The sequence below is a fragment of the Ornithorhynchus anatinus genome, chromosome 4 (assembly GCF_004115215.2).
Source record: "Ornithorhynchus anatinus isolate Pmale09 chromosome 4, mOrnAna1.pri.v4, whole genome shotgun sequence".
Classification (NCBI taxonomy): Eukaryota; Metazoa; Chordata; class Mammalia; order Monotremata; family Ornithorhynchidae; genus Ornithorhynchus; species Ornithorhynchus anatinus.
This window is the reverse complement of record NC_041731.1, coordinates 71,207,278-71,227,312: the sequence shown is the minus strand read 5'-3', so window position 1 is coordinate 71,227,312 and position 20,035 is coordinate 71,207,278. Positions and strand designations below refer to the sequence as shown.

Below are 20,035 nucleotides of genomic sequence, written 5' to 3'. Positions count from 1 at the left end.
AAATGAGAAGCCTCATGTTTGTTTTCTTTTCATTTAGAAAAAGGACAATAAATGAATGCCCCAGGGCTCGCAGCAGTCCAGGTCAAAGGAGACTCCCAGGCTAGGGAGTTATGGCCCAGTAGGACTATACCCATTCCTCCATCAATCTTGTATGGATGAGTGGGGGAATTGTGTGCCAGTCCAGCAACATATTACATCACATGACTGGCAGGGTGAGGCGGCACCATGTTGAGTCATAATTCAACCCTTTTTACTAGAAGAGATAGATACCCAGACACAGTGGTCAGCCAACCAAATACCTCTTATGTGAATCACACTCCCAGTTGCAAACCCTCTGGAAGTTCACCCTGAGACTATTTTTCAGTAAAGAGTAAAATACTGTAAGTATCTAAAGAGTAAATACTCTTAGGTATTACTACTTAAAGTAATACATTCCATCCAAGGATCATTTAAGTAACTCAGGCATTCAAATACATTGCACTGAGACCTGGAATGATTAGAAAGTCTGCTTTATGCACCTATTTGTTGAAGCGGTGGCTGACATTATTGTTTATAGGCTTGAGAAATTCTATTTGTTTTGGACTATGGACTACATTCCGAATATATGGCTTTAACATGTAGTAGCACACTTCAAAGAGAAAAACTCTTGATGTAGTGTATATAAATCTATACATAAATATTAAGTGAATCTGTTCATTTAAGCACATATAACTTATATTTTAATAAAAATTGGTAACACACAAACTGAGTCAAATAGAAAAGCAAAAATAAAATTTACCTTCGCATAGGCTGTAAGAGAAAATGTTAAAATTTGAATTTCAGATCCTGGAAGTAATTGATATTCTGAGGAGAGTACTTTTTTCTGGAATTTCCTTTCCCTTCAAATCCCCAGAGAACCCAGGTCTTGTAGATTTTCAGGACACATCACAAGCCTCTCTTAGCAAGGATATTTTTAAATTTTTAAATGGAAAATGTTTATGGGGGAGTTAGTTGGTTTGAACTTTATTTTAGTGGATTTTATTTGATTTTTTTTTATGTTTTACACCTGTTACCAGGACCTATTGTACAATGAGGTAATTATTAAGAGATCTCAAAAATACCAACATGTCTAAGGTTAGATGAAAAATAGGCTATTTTAAAACAAATTAGTATTTGATAAAGGTTCCTTTAAAATTATATCCATGGTTATGGTGGGAAATATTATATGAAGGCTAAAAAAGAGAATAAGGAAGACAGATTGCTCTCATGCATTTTATTTCTAAAAAAAAATGAGCAAGATTCAAAGGGATACAAATTGCTCCCTTTAGGGAAGCACTTTACCATGTTTAGCTCCTTCTACAGCCATTAGTAAATGATAGCTTTCAGTGCACAGACTAGTGCCCAAGAGACCAGGAAGTATTAATGTTCCTCACAAAGTAAGAAATTCCCTTGCTAGGACCAGTGTGTGAAAAGGGGAATGTTCCCTGTTAAGACAATGCTCTAGAGCCACTCTGGCATGTCTGAGCTGGAGTTGTCACTGTGTTTGTGTTCTTTTCTCAGGCAACAGTGGGGGAAATGAATTAGCATCCTAGGTGGACCAACTGATGAGTCCCTGGAAGAAAAGGTGAAGTAGTTGAACCAGTAGCCAGATCTAGAGGGTCTGAGGAAGTGGAAGAATGTGAAAAAGGAAATCTCATCTTGGGGAGGATGCCTGAAGAAGGAGCCTGAATCCCCAGCAATCAAATACAGATGCTGAAACACACACTATAGAAACATTTACCATCACTCACTGAGACCCAGACCTCCATAGAAATAGAGTGCTGTCATGGGAGTAAGCCACAGGAGAAGGTGAATGAATGGCCTTTATAAAATGAAATGAATCCATTAACTGGAGACTCCATAATGGCCTGACTGTGTCTTAGAAATTGACTATTTGCCTCCAAGGATCTAGCACAGTGCTCTGCCCTCAAAAAGAGCTCAATAAATACTGAAGATGATAAGGATGACCATTATAATTGGGAAAGAAGACAGGGAACTAATAATAATAATAATGTTGGTACTTGTTAAGCGCTTACTATGTGCCGAGCACTGTTCTATTCATTCATTCATTCATTCATTCATTCAATAGTATTTATTGAGCGCTTACTATGTGCAGAGCACTGTAATAAGCGCTTGGGATGAACAAGTCGGCAACAGATAGAGACAGTCCCTGCCGTTTGACGGGCTTACAGTCTAATCGGGGGAAACAGACAGACAAGAACAATGGCAATAAATAGAGTCAAGGGGAAGAATATCTCGTAAAAACAATGGCAACTAAATAGAATCAAGGCAATGTACAATTCATTAACAAAATGAATAGGGTAATGGAAATATATACAGTTGAGCGGACGAGTACAGTGCTGTGGGGATGGGAAGGGAGAGGTGGAGGAGCAGAGGGAAAAGGGGAAAAAGGGGGTTTAGCTGCGGAGAGGTAAAGGGGGGGTGGCAGAGGGAGTAGAGGGAGAAGAGGAGCTCAGTCTGGGAAGGCCTCTTGGAGGAGGTGAGTTTTAAGTAGGGTTTTGAAGAGGGGAAGAGAATCAGTTTGGCGGAGGTGAGGAGGGAGGGCGTTCCAGGACCGCGGGAGGACGTGGCCCAGGGTTCGACAGGGGGATAGGCGAGACTGAGGGATGCTGAGGAGGTGGGCGGCAGAGGAGCGGAGCGTGCGGGGTGGGTGGTAGAAAGAGAGAAGGGAGGAGAGGTAGGAAGGGGCAAGGTGATGTAGAGCCTTGAAGCCTAGAGTGAGGAGTTTTTGTTTGGAGTGGAGGTTGATAGGCAACCACTGGAGTTGTTTAAGAAGGGGAGTGACATGCCCAGATCGTTTCTGCAGGAAGATGAGCCGAACAGCGGAGTGAAGAATAGACCGGAGCGGGGCGAGAGAGGAGGAAGGGAGGTCAGAGAGAAGGCTGACACAGTAGTCTAGCCGGGATATAACGAGAGCCTGTAGCAGTAAGGTAGCCGTTTGGGTGGAGAGGAAAGGGCGGATCTTGGCGATATTGTAGAGGTGAAACCGGTAGGTCTTGGTAACGGATAGGATGTGTGGGGTGAACGAGAGAGACGAGTCAAGGATGACACCGAGATTGCGGGCCTGAGAGAGGGGAAGGATGGTCGTGCCATCCATGGTGATAGGGAAGTATGGGGGAGGACCGGGTTTGGGAGGGAAGATGAGGAGCTCAGTCTTGCTCATGTTGAGTTTTAGGTGGCGGGCCGACATCCAGGTGGAGACATCCTGGAGGCAGGAGGAGATGCGAGCCTGAAGGGAGGGGGAGAGGACAGGGGCGGAGATGTAGATCTGCGTGTCATCTGCGTAGAGATGGTAGTCAAAGCCGTGAGAGCGAATGAGCTCACCGAGGGAGTAAGTGTAAATGGAGAACAGAAGAGGGCCAAGAACTGACCCTTGAGGAACTCCAACAGTTAAAGGATGGGAGGGGGAGGAGGCTCCAGCGAAGGAGACCGAGAATGACCGGCCAGAGAGGTGAGAGGAGAACCAGGAGAGGACAGAGTCCATGAAGCCAAGGTGAGATAAGGTATGGTGGAGGAGGGGATGGTCGACAGTGTCAAAGGCAGCAGAGAGGTCAAGGATTAGAATGGAGTAGGAGCCATTGGATTTGGCAAAAGAAGGTCATGGGTGACCTTAGAGAGAGCAGTCTCGGTAGAGTGGAGGGGACGGAAGCCAGATTGGAGGGGGTCTAGGAGAGAATGGGAGTTAAGGAATTCTAAGCAGCGATTGTAGACGACTCGTTCTAGAATTTTGGAAAAGAAAGGTAGTAGGGAGATAGGGCGATAACTGGAGGGGGAAGTGGGGTCAAGAGCAGGTTTTTTTAGGATGGGGGAGACGTGGGCATGTTTGAAGGCAGCGGGGAAGGAGCCATTGGAGATTGAGTGGTTAAAAATAGAAGTTAAGGAAGGTAGGAGGGCAGGGGTGATGGTTTTAAGAAGGTGAGAGGGAATGGGGTCCGAGGCGCAGGTGGAGGGGGTGGCACTTGCGAGGAGGGAGGAGATCTCCTCTGAGGATACTGCAGGGAAGGATGGGAAAGTAGAGGAGAGGGTTGGTGGGGGGAGGGGAGAGGCGGAGGGGTGACTTTGGGGAGCTCAGACCTGACTGTGTTGATTTTCGTGAGGAAATAGGTGGCCAGATCATTGGGGGTGAGAGATGGGGGAGGGGGAGGAACAGGGGGCCTAAGGAGAGAGTTAAAGGTCCGGAACAATCGGCGGGGGTGACGGGCATGGGTGTCGATGAGGGAGGAGAAGAGGTTTTGCCTGGCGGAGGAGAGGGCAGAGTTAAGGCAGGAAAGGATAAATTTGAAGTGTGTGAGTTCGACTTGGTGCTTGGACTTTCGCCAGCAGTGCTCAGCAGCTCGAGCATAGGAGCGTAGGAGGCGGACAGAGGAGGTGATCCAGGTCTGTGGGTTAGTGGAGCGAGAGCGGCGGAGGGAAAGGGGGGCGAGAGAGTCGAGATGAGTAGAGAGGGTGGAGTTGAGAGCGGAGACCTGATCGTCGAGAGTGGGAAGAGAGGACAGGGCGGCAAGTTCTAAGCACTGGGGTAGATACAGGGTAATCAGGTTGTCCCACCTGAGGCTCACAGTTAATCCCCATTTTACAGATGAGGTAACTGAGGCATGGAGAAGTTAAGTGACTTGCCCACAGTCACACAGCTAAGTGGCAGAGCCGGGATTCAAACTCATGACCTCTGACTCCCAAGCCAGTGCTCTTTCCACTGAGCCACGCTGCTTCTCTATGCGGACTAGGGACCGCAGTATAGGACTTGTGTAAATGTTCCCACATGGCATTGTTTATTCTTTCAGCATTTGGTTTCTCCACTGGCCTCCCACAGCTTGTGAGCTTATGAGCAGAAACTGTGTTTAAAATAAATCTTCTAGGTATATTCCCTTGCTTCAGGTACCGCACACCCCAGGTTGTCGGTGTTCAACAAATGTTAGTGATGATAATAGTGATGAAAAGAGTAGGAGGAAGCTTTTTCATCAGGTCATTATTCCACAGCACTTAAAAAATACCACAATCATTATTATTGGTGGCTTCTTTTCCCTGTTCAACCTCTTCTCTACGAGGTCCTCTATCAGCTTACCCCATTCTCACTTCCTACCTATTTATGTTTGCAGTTGTCCTCATCAGAAGACGACATTACTTCAAGTGAAGTTCACCAATGAGTGTGTGTATAGCTGAAAAGGTCAATGTGAAACCCAAGGTCCCAGCTACATTATGCCCACAGAAAGGTTCTCCACTGATGTGTTGTTATTTTTAATGTGTTTACACCTGGTCCTGTTTTCTCTTTTGCTTCTTCAAATCTCATTCCAATGTCTATGTATCCTGATGGCACTCTTGCTCTTTTAGCACCACAGCTATTTGCTTGTGTTGACCTTTTTAACAGTTATAAGCATAGATGCCCATTCCCCTGAGATGTAACGGCCATGTCCACACTCCTAAGTAGACTCCCAGACTTGAACAGTCCAGTCACTAACATCAATCAATCAATCAATCAAAGGTATTTATTGAGTGGTTATTGTGTGCAGAGCACTGTATTAAGCACTGGGAACCATACAATTCAACAGAGCTGGTAGAAGCAATCCTTGCCCACAGAAGCTTACAGTCTTATAGCCAATATTAAGTAAATGAGGGATAGGGGAAATAGTAGAATATGAGAATATTTACATAAGTACTATGAGGCTAGTGTGAGTATCAAAGTGTAAGGGGTAAACAGCCAAGTGCAAAAGTCAACACAAAGGGCGGGGGGATAGGGGAATAAAAGGTTTAGTCTAGAAAGACCTCTTAGAGTCAGCCAATCAGCACTGAAAAGACTTGGGATTTTTCAGTAGACAAGTGACTTTTTGGGCTATTTGCTTTCAGTCCCCATCCCTGTCCCATTTATACCTCTGAGCTCAAACTGAAAAATTATACCTGTGTCTTTTAGAAGCCTAGATCCTTAGCTGCCTTACTGCACTTTGACAGTCTTCATGACATTCTTTGACAATCTTTTAACCACATTACCCAAGTTGACAACTACAAATGCTGCCTTCTGCCTGTCCAAACTGAACTACATTCTCTGTGATTCTGAGCTATGACGAAGATCAATTTTAAAAGAATCTGTCTCTGAAGGGGCTAGACAACCCCACCCCAAAGTTTGCTGTAATCTGAAAAACTAAGCAATGATGAACATGTGGCTGAACATCTACCAATCCTTGGTAGAAGGGGTTGAACTATTAACTAACATGGCACTGCCTCCCCTTGCCTTTCATACAATGCAATATGATATTGACCTGCACTTGCAGTGATGGGGTAAACAGGAGGAGAACAATTCTATTCCCATCCTCCTAGGGGAGAGCATTTTATCAATTTATAGAGCACTTATGGGGTACAGAGCACTGTACTAAGTTTTTGGGAGAGTACAATGCAATACAATTGGTAGACACATTTCTTGCCCACAGTGAGCTTACAGAATAGAGGGGGAGAAAGATATACAGTGATTAGCAGAGTGCCTGGCACATAGTAAGGACTTAACAAATACCATTGTTGTTGTTATTTTTGTTAATAATAATATAAATAAATTTTGGGTGTGTACATAAGTGCTGTAGGGTTGAAGGAGGGGTGAATAAGGGGAGAAAATTTGTTCATATTTGTCAGTTCAGGATCAAGGGGCTCTGCCACAATTTCAGCAATCCTGAAAATAATATGCAGCAGGCTACCTAGGAAAGGCACTATGTAAGATGTTGCTAGAGTTGGCAAAGACCTGAAAACACAAGTTTGTGGAATCTTGGTTTCTGGATCTGACATGGTTCAGAGTAGCTTGGGACCTGTCCTGAGATTCAAATACTCCCAAAGGGATTTCTAAACCACAGCCTGCCTCACTCTGAGCCAGCTCTTCCTCCACCACCCATAGAACTGGCCCACTGAGATCAATCAAGTCACACTAGAGCCCACACACCCTATCCATTCCACTGAACTTCCTGGCCTGAGGCTTCCTTGACAGTTCCCTGGTGGCAAGGAGTGGTGAAAGGCTGGTAGTCAAAAGTTCTAGATTTTCCTAGGCTAGAGATAAGTGTCAGCTAATACATGTTAGGATTTATATTTGTTTTCATTTGCATTGCATAATGGATAGAGCCCGGACCTGGGAGTCAGAAGGTCATGGATTCTAATGCCAGCTCTACCACTTCTCTGCTGGGTGACCTTGGCCAAGTCATTTTATTTCTCCATGCCTCAGTTATCTCACCTGTGAGCCCAATGTGGGACAGGGACTGTGTCCAACTCCATTTGCTTGTATCCACCCCAGTGTTTAGAATGGTGCCTGAAACATAGTAAGTGCTTAACAAATAATTAATTATACACATGCTTGAATAAAATGGAGGCATGAATTTTGAATTTCATAAAAAGACCAAAAATTCCAATCAGGTCTGTTTCATTAATCATATATAATTTATATTTCCACAAACTTAAAATAAACATATCATATAGAAAATATATGGAATTTGTTTATGCATTTTTTGTTTCTCCCAAAATTTAGAGGGATTAGTTCATGAAAAGAAAAGGGAAAGGAAGGGCATAGTTTCCAATGGGCATATTTTCCAAGGCTTCATCTTTACTTCTCTTGTGCTTAGGGCTGGGCTTTTCTACAGGCAATGTACGTACAAGTCTGCGTCTCATATGACAATAGCTCTTCTCTGTTCACCGACTAACAGTAGAATGAATACCAAGGAGTCTGAAGGCATCCTTTGCCTCCATACCTTCTGGGACATGAAAGGGAGAATCAAAGAGATTGAAAATTTTTGAAAGTTTTGTTCTTCTGGCAATCCAAAAAGGTCTTCATTAGCCCATAAATGCCAACTCCGATTTTATAAAATCATAAGGAAATGCAAAACATGGAATCAAAAATGCTTTTGGAAGATACTTTGTATAGTCCTTGTAATCCACCTCAAGCATATGGGAGACTTCAGTACCTAGAAGCTTAAATGGAGAGGGGAAAATCAATGAAGTAAAACTCTTAAAATGTTAACACTGTTGTTGGTTTTTTGCAGGACAGGGCAGGGATGGGCATTGCTAAAAGTTGAGATTAATAATTAATTGCTGAACATTAATTGAGGAGTACCTGATTTATTGCCTTATTGGTGGCTTTATATATAAAATGAAACAGATCAATTTAATTTATTTTTCATTTACTTTTAAAGTACTGAGGCATCCTTATATCTCCTTTCTGCACATAGCATGACTGCATTGACACAAGCATTCTTTTTTTTTGAATTCCTGGGTTGAATCCATTTTAAATTTACAGGGTCCTAACCCAAAGTTGTTTCCAAGAATCTCACCAAGTAATTATATCTTTTTTTGGTTTCACATTTATGTCCCACATTTGTGGAACTTTGGATTTGTCTTTAGATCCTTCAAGATGTAAATATGTTTGTGTTCTTCTCATTCACCGGGATGTTGTCTTTTTATTATTCTCTGTTTCCCAAGTATGTAGACTTAGTCCACTGCACCAAATGGACAAATAAATGTTGCTGTTGTTACTATTACTATTACTATTAATAATAATAATAATTATGGTATTTGTTAAGTTCTTAACTGTGTGCCAGGCACTGTACTAAGCACTGGGATGGATATAAGCAAATCAGGTTGGACAAAGTCCCTGTCCCAAATGGGGCTCACAGTCTCAATCTCCATTTACTGGATGAGGTAACTGAGGGTCATAGAAGTGAAGTGACTTGCCCAAGGTTACATAGCGAACAAGTGGCAGAGCCAGAATTAGAACCCATGACCTTCTGACTCCCAGGCCCGTGCTCTATCCACTAAGCCATGCTGCTTCTCTGCTGCTTATTATTACTACTACTACTGCTATAATAATTACTTCTATAACTACTAATTTATCATAATGCATAGATGAGGTGACTATTCATCCAGTTTTATTTCAAACTATAAGGTTAGCATTAGTCAGTTGCAGCACAATGTACAGAGCATCACATGAGTGTCAGCATCTAACACCCACTCAAGCTGTAAGAGGCTATCTTCACCTGTTTCCAGAAATGTGGTTTGGAGAAGAAAAAAATATTGGCCATTTGCTCATGTGTCCTTTCATTCAGGATTTGTTTACATGCTCAATAATAATAATGATAATAATAATGTTGGTATTTGTAAAGTGCTTACTATGTGCTGAATACTGTTCTAAGCGCTGGGGTAGATACAGGGCAATCAGATTGATCCACATGAGGCTCAAAGTCTTAATCCCCATTTTACAGATAAGGTACCTAAGACACCGAGAGGTTAAGTGACTTGCCCAAAGTCACACAGCTGACAGGTGGTGGAGCCAGGATTAGAACCCATGACCTCTGACTCCTAAACCCTAGTTCTTTCCACTGAGACACATTGCATCTCAAACCAGCTCCTTATCTTCCCACCCAAACCCTGTCCTCCCCTTGACTTTTCCATCCCTGTAGATGGCAACACCATCCATCCTGTCTCACAAGCCCATAACCTTGACATTATCCTTGATTCTTTGAATAAACAAACTCTTTGATCATTGAACGAATGAATGATCGTCATGTGATTGCTCTTAGCCTATCTCTGTGCTCTGATAAATTCTTGGTAAAAATAGGTATGGCAAAAATGACAAGACCTGTCCTTCAAACCTAAAAAGCTGTTCGCCTGAATTTCTGATTTTGTAACCAAAACATAGTAAAAGAATAGTTTTCAACCAACACCGCCCCTTCTCTGCAATATTTTCAAAGATCTATTTTCACTGATAAAGGTTCTTTGAAATCTTTCCCTATGGCCTGGTCAGAGCTAGCTGTGATTGAGTGTTGTGCCTTGGTGATCACTTTCCATCTTCTGAATGGTGAGAGTTTGAGCAGAAAAGGGGCTCTTCCACTCTAAGAGTTTCCACCTCTCTGCTCTAAACTGCATCCAGGGAGAAGATTGGGAGCTGCATTCTCTCTCTTGTGCCACAGGAAGCAGGGAAAATGAAGAGGCAGCAAGGCTTCAGCAGGAAGCAAACAAGGAAACTTGGGTAGAGAGACACTGAGAATTTCCTAAATTTCTGTCCCAGAAATATTTAAGCAAGCTAAGTCATTCATCTTTGATGTTTCCAATGCTCTAGTGCACATCAACTACATCTGAAAAAGGAACCAAGGTTTCTCAGCATTCAGATGTAAATGTGAAACTCTTTCTGAAAAAGATGGAGTTCATGGAAATCAGTTTTCAAAACAACTTTAGTTCAAGACCGTGAAAATCCGAAAGGGCAAGGCATAATAAAACCAGTCAGCGAATTAGTGAACTGGAGCCAAGTAATTTACTCAGTGGCACCCTGTGGCCTGAGAGAAGGAAGATGGCTCCCAGAGCTGCTTCAGTCCAATCCCAGGAAACTGCTTAGAGCTGGGAATGTCTGAATCACAGACTATAAAACCCTTACCTGCTCAGCTCCAACCAATCAAGAGGGAGAAAATGAACAGTGATGCTCACTATCCGACCGGGCCTGAATAAATGATCACTCCACATCTGCTCCTCCCTTCCCTCAGGAAGAGAATTCAGGGAAAGTAAAATGTCACTCTGGTGGCAAAAAACAGAGTTAATGTGTTTCCCAAAGGTGCCTCAATCTGCCTCCAGGAAATTGCTCAGGCACTTGCAGAAAGAGACACATTATGTCATAGTTCTATGATTCTTTTAATTATTTTGTGTGTCGCCGTGCCTTGATGCTTACACTTAGACTTTCTAACTAACATTTTTGTTGACCGTGACTTAATCAATTGTCAAATGCATCACATTTATGTAAAAATATCCATCAGTCATTGTTTAAGGGATGTATGTTTTCCCCATTCCAAGTATCACCAGAAGGAATGTTTTTGACAATAGCTGAAAAGAATGACTTCAGAAATGATAGAGATTCTTGCATTATGCTAAAATATATATCACTGGAAGGGCACACCTCTTGTTAACTGAAGCCAGTAAAACAGTAATCTGTGGCTCAATAGATTTAAAAATATCAACCTGATTCTGTTGTCAATGCTAAACAAAGAAAAATATTGTCACATTTGAGACAATACACCATGCCAGCCTTATATCCTTTTATTTAGACAACATGGTTCTGAAGTATTAAAAAGAGGTAACAGTGACCAGATGGCTGATAAAATAAGAAAAGCTGTCCACTCTTTCTGGGTCCTGAATAACCTCTTGTCTTATCTTTAAGTAAATACAGTTCTGCATACTATAATCCTAACAGAGACCTTCTTCCCAAAAGAACTCATTCTATTGCTCCCTCTGATAGTGTGAGAAGAAAATGGAAAAAGTCAAACTCATCAAAACTAAATTTTCCCAAAAGCAACTGCAAAGCATGTTCAATCAAGAAAGGGCACACTTAAAATGTGAGGATTGGGGATCCATCTATGAATTTTGTCAATCAAGTTGTTATACAAAATTAAATCTAAACTACTCTCACAATTAGGGACACTGGAAAAATTCCTGTGCTAAACAAACACCAAAGCTGTATAAACTTTGTTGATTCAAATAATTCACAAGTTTTATTTACTTTAGGGGTGGGAGTAGGGAGAATCAGGTTATCTGGGTTCTCATTTCAGAGGAAAAGTGACCCTGATCAGTTACAAACTTGTAGTCATCCTCAGCAAACATATACACAAATATGTTCAAATATACATTTCATCTATTTCATCCTAACATACCTCTTGTTCCCATTATCTGTTAATACTTTGTGTCTGCCTGCCTCTCTAATAGCTATTACATTAATGTTTCCCTCCCGGTTTTGACTGTAAATTACTTTTGGGCAGGCAACATGTCTAGCAACTCTCTTATATTGTACTCTCCCAAGTGCTTAGTATAGTACTCTGCACACAGTAAGTAATCAACAAATACCACTGAGAATGATAAGGAGGATAAAATGTGTCTATTATTTCTGGCATACGTTCCCCACTGATAAATACAATATAACCAGGAGATGTATGTTAAGATAAATGCCAATGATTCACTGTTCTTACATGATTAAATTATTTTGTGGAAATAATAATAAGATGAATTGTTTAGGAATGACCAAATTGTCCACTCTTAATGTAGATTAACATGACCTCTCCTTGGCAGCAGCAATGGCACAGGAGTCTAATGGCAGGTCTTTTCCTATTTGTAAACTGCAACAGGCCCAGCAAACAGGAAAAGGAGGGGTCTTTGGTACCCAAATCTCCCAGTAGCCCAGCAACATGGCTGTGACTAGAACACCAGAGGCTTGAGTTAGGCTGTTACAAAATGCTTCCTATACCTGTAAACCTCAGATCAGCATTAGCAGCCCATTGTCATTTAAGGATTAGATTTATTCTTAGAATTCAGGGACTGGGGCAGTCAAGGGAGGTTGGCAGCACTTTGAGATCGACACTTGGAGGGCATTCCCAGCCAATAGAAGGGAAAAAGAGTCTAGGTCTACTTTTTGATCTTGGTCAGGTAGGACATATACCTGAGACAGTGGGAGGACACAGAATGAACATTTTTCCCCTACTAGGCGTGGGACAAAAGGAGATGATGTGGGTGCCATTTGACTCTCTATAGTATCTAGAGAAGCAAGATGGTGTAGTAGATAGAGCATGGGCCTGAGAGTCAGAAGGTCATGGGTTCTAATCCTGGCTCTACCACTTGTCTGCTGTGTGAACTTGGGCAAGTCACTTCACTTCTCTGGGCCTCATTTTCCTCATCTGTAAAATGGAAATTGAAATTGGGAGCCCCCTGTGGGACAGAGACTGTGTCCAATCCAATTTGCTTGTATCCACCCCAGTGCTTAGGACAGTACCTGGCACATAGTAAGAACGTAACAAATGCCATTATTATTATTATTATCTGAAGCTTTCCTCCTACCCATCACTGCTCACATACTTTTTTTCTGCAAACAATGATGGGCTACATCAGAGCAGAAGGGAACCACCAAAAAAGCATCCTTGTCCTTCTTTGTCTTACTGCATTCTGCTTCCTTGTAGAGAAAATATGTGGTGGTGATGACATGTTTTCTTCCTCCTCCTGCCTAAATCTTTTAGATCCTACAAACATGTGCTCATGCAAGTTCACTGCCCCTAATGGGCAATTCAATGTGCAATTGAAAGCATATTGAGAGAATAGGGATTATGTCTTTCATCTTTAGTGTCCTCTACCAAACTTTCATATAATACTATGCACAAAGAAGGCACTTGATAAGTACAGTTGAGGGAATGAATGGTCCAGAGCCAAAAATATCTAATGTAAAGCATTCTGTAACTGTGGGGGTAGAAGGATGCATAGAGACTGTGAGACCCATGTGGGACAGGAGCTAGGACAACCTGGTTATCTTGCATCTACCCAAGTACTTAGTGCAGTGTGTGGCATATTCAAATGCCATTATTATTACAGTAAATATAGTCAGTTTCTTATCTCTCCTATTTGAAGTACTATTTGTCATGCAAATATCATGAGCTAACAGTAGCTTATGGATGGATAGTCAGTCAATCCAGTGCCCCACATTTCTGCTTAGGATTCTGCTGGTAGAGAGCTATATAAATCATAAGGTCCCTTACTCTTATTTCAGATTTCTGTGTTTTGCTATCATTTCTTCACCACAAAGCAATACAATGATAAGACCTATGTGACTGTTTCTTGCAGTTTTTTTCTAGCACAGGATAGATCCTCAAGTCAGAAGAGGTAGAAGCCAAGCTGGAATGACGATCCCAGCACGCTATGAACACGAATATTCTCACATTGTGCTGAAATGTTTGGACGTGGTTTTGGTTTTGACTCAGCCTACCAATTTTAGACTGTACAATCCATTAGATTGCAAATTCCTTGAGGGCAGGGATTATGTCTCATGTCTATCTTACTATCCCAAGGTTTTAGTACCATGCTCTGCACACAGTAAGCACTTGATAGAAACCACTGATTGATAGAGAAGTGGTACGCTATAGTGGAAAGAGCACAGGGCAGGGAGTTAGAGGACCTGGGTTTCAATCCCAGCTCCACCACTTACCTGTTGTGTGACTTTAGGCAAGTCTTTAAACTTCTCTGTGCCTCATTTACATCATCTGCAAAATGGGGATTCAATACTTAGTCTCTCTTCTACTTAAATAGTTCTCTCCCTTTAGACTATAAACTCACTGTGGGCAGAGAATGTGACTATCAACTCTAGATGAGAAGCAATGTGGTGTAGTGGAGGGGTCATGGGCCTGAGAGTCAAAAGGTCATGGGTTCTAATTCTGGCTCCATGACTTGTCTGCTGTGTGGTCTTGGGAAAGTCACTTAACTTCTCTGTGCCTCAGTTACCTCATCTGTAAAATGGGGATTGAGACTGTGAGCCCTATGCAGGACAGGGACTGTGTCCAATCTGATATGCTCATATCCACCCCATGTTCATATCCATCCCAGCGCTTAGTATAGTACCTGGCACATAAGCACATAACAAACACCATAATAATAATAATTATCATTAAATTGTATTCTCCCAAGCACTTAGTTCAGTGCTTTGCACATAGTAAGCACTAGACAAATACCCTTGATAAAACTTGGATTGTGAGCCCCATGAGGGCTGATTATCCTCCATCAACCTCAACCCTTAGTACTAGAGCTTGGCATAAAGTAAGTGCCTAACAAATATCACAATCTCTATCATTATTATTACCAATCCTTTCAGCAGTCTAGTCAAAAAGAGCTGTTCCTTTCCCCATCACAGTATAGTGAGTACTACAGTTGTTTCCCAACATTCAGCTGTGATACCACATTTTTGAGGTTGTGCTTTAGTACATGAATGAAACAGCTCTTCTGGTCCAATTGTTGTCAGTTTCCCCCACTTCAGCTCACCATACACAAGCAACATGGCCTGGTGAAATGAGCATCGGCCTGGAAGTAAGAGGATCTGGGTTCTAATCTCAGTTCTGCCACTTGTCTGCTGTGTGACCTTCAGCAAGTCACTTAACTTCTCTGTGCCTCGGGTAATTCATCTATAAAATGGCGATTAATAATGTGAGCTCTATTTGTGACATGGACTGTCCAACCTCATTTTCTTGTATTTACTCCAGTGGTTAAAATATTGCCTGGCACATATTAAGAGCTTTACTAATCCCCCCCTGCCAAAAAAAAACCCTCAAGGAATCATCAAGGTATTATTAAAGGAGCCTGGTTAGATATTTCAGTGTTAGGCAATGAAGAATCTTATTGAGAGAGATTTTAGTGGTGGGTGAAATGGTTATTAACTATGAAGATAATTGGCATGATGGATAAACTTTCTTAAGAGGTATTTATTGATGTCAATAAAACAGTCCATTAAACAAAAACCACTAAAACCATCTTACTGCTTGATAAAATCAAACTACCAAAATATTCTGCCAGTTACATGGACACTTAGTAGGTTTATTATTCAGCTCAATTTACTTCATTCATATTAAACACTGAAGTGTCACTAACTAGGTTGGCTGTAGGTTTCAGTCATGGGGTGGGCAGTGTTAACACCACTCTTGTACCTGGACGCTTAACACCCCTGTATCAGAGTCTAAATGCAGCATGATCTAGGGCAGAGAAGGTGGATCAAGAAACAGAGCCAGAGGGTAATGTACACTCAGACATTCTGGACAACTGAACAGTTCAAGATATTCTCTGTCAATCAGTCATATTTACTGAGCTCTTACTGTGCTAGGTACTGTACCAAGCACATGTTCCCTGTGTTCCTTTTCCAGCATTCATATGAAAACATGTTGGAAACATGTTATCTATAAAACAACAGTGCATAGGTCTGCCTGGGATGGTCAAACTAGTCTAGTTCCATGTTGGGAGTTGAGAAGTCTCTCATTTCCCCTTTGTTGCCCCTCCCAGATGACTGGGAGGGTTATTTTGGCTAAGAAAATTTTGTAGCGATCCCTAAAGCTGCAGAGCCTATTGATATTTGCCTATATGTGCGAGAAATAATGAGTTGTTCATTTTTATCCGTGGGTATAGCTGTGGGTGCAACGACTAGTGTTTAGGTTTGCAAACAGTGTCATTTGCTGCATTGCATGTTAGACACAGTACCCACCAAGTCAAACTCTCTTTTCATGCCTCCCTCTTGGTGTCACAATCTTCCTATCTTTCTAAAACCTCTGCACTAGACAGTCCTCCCATTCCTGACTTAAGCAGACCAGCTGTTCCTGTAGTCTCTCGACTAACCACCACTGGGCCACATCATTCAAGATTTGGTTTCATTATGACTCTAATGTATCTCTTCTGTCCACCCCATGTATAGTTACTCCATTTCAGTTCACAGGAGAGCTGCTATTTGGTTATTCAGCTGTTGGTTCAGGAGAGGGAGGAAATTAATGAATGGAACTTTGAAGGTAGTAGTTCTTTTTAAACTGTTATCCTATAGCATGAAGCATAGAGATCATTATTCTAAACCACTAAACCTTCAGGATAGCATTACCTGGGGCCCACATCTCTCAGTGGATCACAGTGGAGTCATGGGCTCCATGGCGCCAGTACTGCCCACAAAGCATACCTTGTATACCAGTCCTCCAGGCCATCATTATCTCACTGAATATTCAACCACTCCATCCCAGGTACGATAAGTACAATCTGACTTTATGGACAGAGAGTCTCATGCTTAGTGAATTCCCCAAATATTGACTGCTTTAGAAGCGGATTTGCCAAGTGACTATTCCCATTCCCAAGCAAAATAAGACTCAGTTGGGGCATTATTAGCAAAGGAGTGGGGAGGGAGAAGGCAGGTTGGATCAGGGTCTGCCTGGATGTTTCATAAAGATATAGAAAAAATGTTCCATATGGAAAAAAAAATATTTTCTACTTTCCCTTCTGCTTGTTTGCAACTTATTATTAGCTTGCCTCCCCCTGTTTCCCCTCACCATGGTCCGTCAAGGAAAAATGCCAGCGTTTTTCTGTGGGGAAGCAAGAGAAAAGCATGTTTTTTGCTTTGCCTCACATTTGGTTGCAGTGTATTATTGGACTTCAAGAGGTACTGAAACTGTGCCAGACTCATAAGGGAAGAAAAACACCTCTCTTTCTTTCACCCCAAACTCCTCTCTTTCTTTCACCCCAAACTCCAGAGATCACTTCCAAACTGCCCTGGGTTCAGTCCCTGAGACTGAATCACTGGTGAGGAGTATTCATCAGGGAGATTATCCCACCAGTTAGATTGTGGCCAACACTCAGAAGGCAAATATGCCACCAAATTGTTTTCTTTTTGGGAGAACAAATCAGAGGAGAGGGCCAGTGAATCACTTTTAAAAAACAGTTTCAATTGGGAGGAATCTGAACAACAAAGGCTATTTGGAAGGTTTCATTAGTCATAAGAGTCGTATATTAGCAAACTGCCTACCCTATCCATGTACCTTCCCTCCTCTCCTATGAAACTGGAATCCAGAATAGAACCCTGACTATTCAGTATGGTTTTATAAAACTCTCAGAGAGGGGAAACATCAAGAATGTATACAACCTTGCAGCAAGCCTAGAGTGTGCCAGTAGAGCCTGACATTTTGCATCACTTGATGGTGAGGTGGACAGCAGCTAACCTTTAAAATATCTCACTTTAGAAATCTAGAAAAACACACACATCTATGCTATGTCTGAAGAAAGCTGACACTATAGAAAACAATCTTGACTTTGCTTCAGTACTTGAATAGACTCCTGAACTCTTTCCAAACAAAGAAGGTTATACTTAGCCTTTGTGGAAAAGTAGGGATATAAGAGAAATACCACAATGGTCACTGGTGTCTATATGTGGGCTTCTATATGTTAAACATATATATACATATATTTCAAATCTTCAGGATTATCATTTTTCAATACACTATAGCATATTTTCTCTGGATTACAAATCATCATATACCTTTGTTCCCCAACCATCACCAAAACAAGTGAGAAATGAGGGTACGATAAGGAGAGAAATGCCTTCGAAAAGTGCCACATACCACATGCAAACATGCTTCCTTTTTTCCTCGAGTGTCAGAAAAATACTTCTTTTGCAATAGCACAACAATCAGAACCAAGTGATGAATTGCATTTCCAGTTGTTTTTACAGTCCCAAACCTGTTTTTAGTTTGCTTTGTGTTTTGCCTTCAAAGTTCATTAATTGCTGCTTTTTTGACACCAGACTGTGCACTTTTAGTTTCCTCAGAAATCTCTAGGCTGAAATACAGTTGCTTGAATCTTAGTTGTATGGCCCAAGACTGGCATCTACTGGCAAAGCAAATCCAGTGTACGGCTGGAATGAAATTTCCAAACTCATCAGTACAATGAAATGAATGCTCCTTACTGCTGAACTACATTGATAATAATAGAGAAAGGTGGAAAGGTTTTGATTCTGCCCTGCCTGCTTTAATGGGTGCTAGAAAGGGGGCCCATCCAGGCACTGAAGGATGAAATCCTCCCTCAACCTCTCCCTAATTGTCCCCATGAACATGTGGCCTTCATGGTCACAGATAAACCAGTTTTGCAAGAAAATGGTAATATGAAAAGCAGTATGGCTTGCTGGAAAGAACACAGGCCTGGGAGTCAGTGCCTGCTGTGTGACCTTGGGTAAGTCACTTCACTTTTCTATGCCTCAGTCCCCTCATCAGCCAAATGCGGATTCAATACCTGCTCTCCCTCCTACTTAGACTGTGAGCATAGTAAATGCTTTACAAATGTCATTATTATTATTATTACAATATTTTGGGGTTTGATGCAGGTTAAGAGAATCTCAGGAGGTTTATGTGATTTTTTTTTGTGTGTGATATTTGTTAAGCACTTACTATATGTCAGGCACTGTACTAAGTGCTGGAGTAGACATAAGATAATAGGGTTGGACACAGTCCCTGTCCCATATTGGGCTCACAGTCTTAATCCCTATTTTATAGATGAGGTAAATGAGGCCTAGAGAAGTGAAGTGACTTGCCCAAGGTCACACAGTAGATGTGGCAGAGCCAGAATTAGAGCCCATGTCCTTCTGACTCCCAGGCACATGCTTTGTCTACTAGTTTTATCTAGATAGCTTTACTATGTAGTTTTATCTATTTAAAACTCTAAGGATGCACTACCAGAACAATTGCAGACAGACATGGGGTGTTCTGGGAGAGATGTGTCCATGATGTTGCTATGGGTCAGACATGACTCAACTGCATAATACAAAAACTTTTCTACTCCAGCACATAGTATATAGTAGTAATAAAAGTATTTATAAAACACTTACTCTATACAGAACATTCTGGGAGACAATACACAGATGGCAATTAGGCATAGTCCCTGTTCCTCAAAGAGCTCATATCTAAGTAGTGAATTCTTAATAAATATCATAGTTAACTCACTACGTAATTAGTGGCAATAGATTGAATTTAGTCCTCGGATGGAGGGAGGAATATGTGGATTGGCGGGTGGTTGAGTGGGAAAAATTTGAAGGAAAATTTGGTGGATGGGGGAGACAGTATAGGCGACTGCTGTGGCAACGGTGGATTTTAGAGTCATTGAGTGGTTTTTAGTGAGACTTATGTTTCTAAGCTCCTTGTGGGCAGGGAACAGGCATATCAACTCTGTTATATGTTCTCTCACAAGCATTGGTACAAGTGATCTGCAGGCAGTAAAGTTTTATTAAATAATATCGATTCATTGATAGTAACACTTGTGCTGTCTTGTATTGCTGTGCATTGAGACTCTTTGGCTATGTTTAAATGGGAAGCAGCATGGTCTAGTGAAAAGAGCACAGTTCTAACCCTGGCTTGTGACCTTGTCTGCTGTGTGGCCTTGGGGAAATCACTTAACTTCTCTGTGCCTCAATTACCACAATATGTAAAATGGGGATTAAATCCTACTCCCTGTGACTGAGACTGCCAGCCCCATGTGGAATAGGGACTGTGTCCAACCAGATTAGCTTGAATCTATCTCAGTGTTTAGTACAGCATCAGGTGGGGAACACTAGGAACCCTTTAATGGGATTAGCATTGGGAGCCTGTGCCACCAGGGTAGCAAAGTTTGTCACTGTTACCCAAACCCAGGAACATCCTCAATCCTCCTGCTCCCATATGCCTTCTGACATAACAATAATAATAAC

The 20,035-nt window shown here is 41.8% G+C and overlaps 1 long non-coding RNA gene across 1 annotated transcript in view; it reads left to right on the top strand.

Moving 5' to 3' along the window:
* Positions 1-299: 299 nt before the first annotated feature.
* The window catches only part of LOC114811076, a 33,358-nt gene continuing 13,622 nt past the window's right edge, over positions 300-20,035 (top strand). Inside the window, exons 1-2 of the long non-coding RNA XR_003758776.2 lie at positions 300-380; positions 1,540-1,603. This is a non-coding gene — a long non-coding RNA (uncharacterized LOC114811076). The remainder of the gene's footprint in view (positions 381-1,539; positions 1,604-20,035) is intronic.